Source organism: Haliotis rubra, unplaced genomic scaffold (assembly GCF_003918875.1).
Source record: "Haliotis rubra isolate DU_JTF1 unplaced genomic scaffold, ASM391887v1 Scf137, whole genome shotgun sequence".
Taxonomy (NCBI): Eukaryota; Metazoa; Mollusca; class Gastropoda; order Lepetellida; family Haliotidae; genus Haliotis; species Haliotis rubra.
The window spans coordinates 1,615,707-1,622,011 of record NW_025765303.1 but is presented as its reverse complement, the minus strand read 5'-3'; the positions used below and the strand labels follow the sequence as shown (position 1 = coordinate 1,622,011).

At 41.5% G+C, this 6,305-nt stretch overlaps 1 long non-coding RNA gene across 1 annotated transcript; it reads right to left on the bottom strand.

The window, feature by feature from the left end:
• Positions 1–2,543: 2,543 nt before the first annotated feature.
• Positions 2,544–5,784, bottom strand: LOC124268266. Its single transcript, XR_006896251.1, has 3 exons — positions 5,687–5,784; positions 3,059–3,133; positions 2,544–2,648 (listed from the first exon to the last, which is right to left on the bottom strand). It is a non-coding gene; the product is annotated as an uncharacterized LOC124268266 (long non-coding RNA).
• Between the last annotated feature and the right edge of the window lie 521 nt (positions 5,785–6,305).

The window sequence follows — 6,305 nt, the reverse complement described above, 5'->3', positions numbered from 1 at the left end:
TGAACATCTGGTAATATTTACGTCAGAATGTAACAAATAAGTTTTTCTCCTTTTATTTGTATCACAAAGGTTTAATTCTTTAAAAACATAAACAGCAATACAATGTATGATTACTTCGGTGATATTAAGTACCATTGGAATCAAACAAGAATAGAGTTATCGTTCCTGTTTAAAGTAGTTCTGATGTTCATGCGCCAATATGAAATCCTTCCAGAGGGGCACGAGTCGCTATTCGGCTTGTCCCGGAATAACACGAGTTGGTCACGAATGGTTACCAGTATGATATAACTCTTGTTTTATAATTGACTTGGAGTGGATATCTTCCACATTCCGCTAAAACAGCTTTATAAGAAGAGCGATAACCAACTCCTAGGACAAATTTGCAAAAAGAGTGGACTTTTTCAATGTTATGAGGATACATTGTTCCCCAAATTTCTGAGCCATAGAGCAAGATTGGTTGAATTTTGCCATAAAAAATCTTAAGGCATGTATCTCGGGGAAGAGATTTAAATCGACATATGTTTTTGATAGGATATAACGCCTTCTCGGCTTGTTTACATAGAACCTCACAAGCTCTTGAAAACAGGTTCCGGCATGAAAACACTATTCCGAGATATTTGTAATAGGAAACAGATTCCAGTCTTTCAGAGCCAATAAACCATTTTTCATTTTTGGAAAGTCCACCACCTTTTTTAAATACAACAATCTTAGTCTTTTCGGTATTAATCGACAGTCCCCAGTTTTGGCAATATGATTTAAGAACATCTATTTTCTTCTGCAAGTTTATGACACTATCTCCAAATATGGCGACGTCGTCTGCAAATAATAAGATAGATAATGCATCTACAGTTTCATCAATGAATGCACCACTGTATTCGCTATTCACAATATCGTTTACGAGTTCCTCTGTATATAGAATAAATAAAAGACCGTATACAACCCTGTCGGACTCCGGCTGTCGACTTAAATACATCTGTCATAGCCTGCTTACTGCATTTCACAGCTGCTCTCACATTCAAATACATATTGCGAAGCAGAGAGGTTATTTTGCCATGTAAATCATTATTCAAAAGAACATACATTAATTTATTCCTATCAGTGTCGAAGGCTTTTTTTTGAAGTCTACAAATATACAGTAAAATTTGCCACGTTTTTTTCTGATGTATTTATGAATTATTGAGATAAGTATGAATATCCGTGAGAATATCTGTCAATTGTACTGTAATTGTTTCGAAAGCCAGCTTGTGACTCAGTAGTTCTTTGGTTGATATCCAGAATTTTATACGCGTATCAAGTACATGTATTGATGTAAAAACTTTATTAATAATATCTAGAAGCGCTATTCCCCTATAATTATTAGGATTATCTCTATTTCCTGTCTTGTGCAATTTCCCCGTATTAAGAATTTCATTGAAAAGAGGTTTATAGAAAGGTGACAATACATGACACGTAGCTTTGCTAGCCTCCGCCGGGATACCATCTTCCCCAGGGGATTTACCGTTTTTCAAGTTATGAACGGATTTTCTAATTTCTTCCTCCGTAATTTCATCACGCAACATATGGTCACAGTCTTTACATTGGTCGCAATTTGTAACATCATGGTTATCGATAAAGTGTTTTGCCTCATCATCAAAGTGGGATTTATGGTCGCTATGTGGGTTGGGCAGTGAACTGAAATATTCAAACCAGTTATCAGCTGATATATTACAACAACTGAGTTTCAATTCGCCGGGTTTCCTTAATAGCCTTCCAAAAGTCTTTACATATATTGCTCTTTGCTGCATCTAAGATTTTCAATATCTGTCTCATAACTCATATGTGGTTGCATAGCTTTTTAAAGTCTCGTTTTGCATCGAGATACTCTGTACAATCGGCTCGGCTGTCGCTCTGAATCTATCGAGAAGTGTATACTTTCGGCGTTTTAAAATTTTCACAATAATAATCTCATTACATTCTTTTGTGTAATGTCATTATGGCTAGACTTCGAAAAGGTATACCTCAAACAAAGTGAGGCTTACAGATAAATGCAATGCAGAATGTACATGATCAGTGGTTATGTCCTTGATAAATGCCGATGTCAATTCAAATATTATATTTTGTGCAAATGCAGTGCTTCATATAACGTCTAACTGATTCTACTGGACTAATCCATTGTAAGAAATAGGTATCAGCTTGAGGATTAGTTGTGCATTGCTGTTTTGGGAGGTCACTATTTGAAAGATTCACGGTGATGTTGCTGAATGTAGCGTGAAACTCGCATGGTCAATTGTACAATCGGGTGTTTCTATTCACCATGCCCCGCCGTGATGTTCCTGGAATAATGCTAAAAGCGGCGTAAAACCAAACTCAGTCAGTCAGTATTCACCATGCTCCAAATTAGTATAGATGCTGTAAGGAAAATAAATACGTTTTTCACTAGATTAATTACTATCGTTCCAGGTTTCTTCGAAGCTGGGGCAACGGCAGGCTTGCTCAACTTGACTTTCCTGTTTTGGGAACCGATGACTAGGCAAATGTCGACACGGAATTAAAAAGCACGTAAATAGTTGAGGCAAGAATTTATTGTATGTGGTTTCAGCGGGGATGAGAATTGGACAGATTTTTCTCAAGACTCGTCTGACAGTAGTGCCAAAGGATCTGCGAAACATCTGGAATGAAAAATATTCTTTGGATCAAATCGAAACAGTACATCTATAAATGTGCTTTTCAGATGTAATAAAGCGAACTCTCCATATGTATCTTTTCTGTAATATATGCAAGTCTCAATGTGCAGAATTTATTTGGAACAGACAACTCAACTTCTATTCCCGACATTGTAATATGGAGCTCCCATATGTTCGACTTGTGAAATAAACAATGTTTATTCAGCTAAAAAGTAAGTTACACGGTTTTTAGACTAGGAAGTAAAACACAAGCAGAAATAGGCTCTTCAATACAAAGGAAACCCGAATTACATCAACTGCTCTTAAAAAACACAATATAAAATGTATCCCCCCAAAAAAAATTGTTTTAATGTTTCTATTTTAACATCTACCGATTCAGTGTGATCTTTACTCACTTTCTAGTTATTGTCCGGACGAACACTACTCACTCCTGAAGCCACCTTCTGTGGCGGAAAGACAAACGGGAATTCCTGCAAAATAGACATGAAAGAATCAATCCCTTAGATGTCTGAATAAAACAAAAGAGTTATATTAATTTCTAACTGAAAGAAATTTATCTTTATTTTTAATGGTCTCTCTAACAGATTTAATACAAGCTATTTTTATGATAGAAACTTAACCAAACCTGAAGAGGTTTTCAATTCTTTGAAGAGAGTCGTCCTTGGGGTACATATATGCATTTTCTCCGCTGAAAATGTCCTGTGACAGTTGTATCAATGTTTTTTAATAAAAATATTGTACAATAAATAAAAATCTTTTTATTTATTATACGGCCCCCACCTCGTGGAGTTACCTCCCGTTGCGCATGCGCAGCCAACTGGGTAAGCACCTAGGCCCGTATCATCATTCCTTCTGCTGAATAAATCAGTGAACAGAATTGCGGGGAGGCGGGAGGCCCTACCCCAAGGACGACTCTCTTCAAAGAATTGAAAACCTCTTCAGGTTTGGTTAATTCTTTTTCATAGAGATCGTCCTTGGGGTACATATATGCATAAACACAGACTCCCAAAGACCGGAGGCCAGGGAGGAGGGAATTCTGTCAAAGTACACACAAATAGCGATCGTTAAGAATAATGTAACATACGCCATAATCACTCACCTGTCACATGTCCCGGTTTGAGCTTCCGCGAGAGGCATGATGGGAGGGTAACCGACAGGGAGGAAAGGTACTGAGAGTCGACCTCGCAGGTTAGCATAATGAGAACGCACGTCGTGCGAACGTAAACAAACCCCACCCACCTTATGGTCTATAGAGAGCACCGTAGGGGGGAAAAAACACTCACTACCGACCATAATCTCCGTAGAGAATCGAAAGGAGGTTATACACCCAGCAGCGGACATGTCAGTAAAACACAATATTGAACAGCAGCGTCAACTAAACCAGATAACCAAGACTCACTCGGTCAGGGTGGCAGGACACTGTCCACTGGAGAGAACAGAACGGCCAAAGCTCGCACGATTACGTGAATGTGTATCGAGCTAATAGTGCAGGATAAAAGTGCTAGGCCGGCTCCAAATAGCGGCAGAGCATATCTCTTCAATGGGGAGTGCCGATGCAAAAGTGCCCTTAGCCTGATACGCAGCACAAATGACAGAGACAAGCCAGCGAGACAGGGTCTGTTTGCTCACCGGCACCCCAGCCTTCCCGCCATCGTAACAGCAGAACAGCTGGGTACCCGTACGGATCCCTTGTGTTCGTTTGATATAGACCTTGAGAGTCTTTCGGACATCCATCGGGTGAGTGCTCGTAGGAGAGGTCCCCGATGTGGAAGGCTGGGTAAGAGTAGGAAGTTCGATAGGAGCTGTCACATGGAAAGCGTGATCGACCTTCGGGTGGTAAGTATCCGGGAGGCGAATACTGACACGATCAGTGTGGAACACAGTCAGCGCCTGTCGTCAGGGTCTGACGACATAGCATGTAAGTCGCCAACCCTACGCCCAGATGTTACCGCCACCAGAAATACAGCCTTCCATGTTAACAACTGAATGGAAATAGCCGATAGACGTGAGAACGTAGGACCGGACAGCCAATCTAGCACGATTAACAAATCCCAAGGTGGCCTGGTTCGCCTGACAGCAGGTCGAACCTGATCCGCGGCAGCTAAAAAAGCGCTGTACGAGAGGGTGCTGCCCCAGAAGAGCACCATCGACAGGGGTGTGAAAGGTGGAAATAGCAGTGGAGTAGCCACGAATGGTCGAAGCCACCAGGCCTTCTTCCAAACGAGCTTGCAAAAACTCCAATACTCGGACTAAATCCGCAGAAAAGGGATCTGCAATCCCCCTATCTGAACACCAGCGCGCATAGCGGGACCACCTATCCTCATACTGAACGTTTGTCGAATCCCGCCTCGAAGCCAGAATTGTGTCTGCAACTGCTGCAGTAATTCCGCGTGCTTCGAGGCTAGACCTGACAGAGGCCAAGCCACCCACTGAATCCTTGGATTGGGGTATAGCGCGCCGTTCTGAGTGCGCCGGTCGCAAAGGTAATAGAACAGGAGGCTGAGCCAGAAACCTGAGAATTACCGGGAACCAGCTCTGTGACGGCCAAAGCGGTGCCAGTAGCACAAGCAGCCGAGCTGGCTGGGTGGACAGCTGGGAGAGGACCCGGGGAATGAGTGGTAACGGCGGGAACGCCCAGAGCACTTTGCCCGTCCAATCCAGCAGGAAGGCGTCGGCACTTGTCATGCCTGTCTGCTCGTGGTATACTCTGTCCGCAGACAGTACAACCGGAAAACGCCTGAAAGCAAACACGCAAGCATGTAGCTAACGGCGGAGCCAGCAGCATAAATATACACGTACAAAACATTGAAAATTACGTGAATGCGACCACGGGAAGAAATACTTGGTTAAAACGCAATATTACAACCACGTGGCACGCTAAACTTCCCGCCATGGAATAGCAACACGTGCGTAAACCATGGGAAAGTTAGTGTAAAATAATTTAATACAAAGTCACAATTATGAGACAACCGACCGCAAAGCTTTACTGTTCCATTCAAGGACAAAATAAATACCATACATACAGGTGGGGGAGTCCCAGACATTATTCTCTCTAATTTCTTATAACAGAAAGAGTTCAGCTCTACTCGACACATCCGTTCAGTGGAGTGACAGCAGAAGGAATGATGATACGGGCCTAGGTGCTTACCCAGTTGGCTGCGCATGCGCAACGGGAGGTAACTCCACGAGGTGGGGGCCGTATAATAAATAAAAAGATTTTATTTATTGTACAATATTTTTATTAAAAAACATTGATACAACTGTCACAGGACATTTTCAGCGCAGAAAATGCATATATGTACCCCAAGGACGATCTCTATGAAAAAGAACTCACAATTGATGATTGCTTCATTACCAACGAACAATCATCGAAAACAATTGGTTAGCATCATTTTTCAGATTTTCCTATCCAGGTTGTTATTGCAGATATGTATAAGATGATGCAACTTGCTACTTTAAAGTAATGACTAATATATCATGAACATAAACTTCCTTGAGTCTTCAAGAAATATTCAGTCATGACTTTTCAGTTAGTGAAGTGAGTTTTCTAAGAATTAAACCAGTTTGCAGGCCCCGACAACTTCGAAGATATGTTCCATCGTCAAGTGTTTCAAAGACTAAAACAGCAGTTCCAAAATCGTT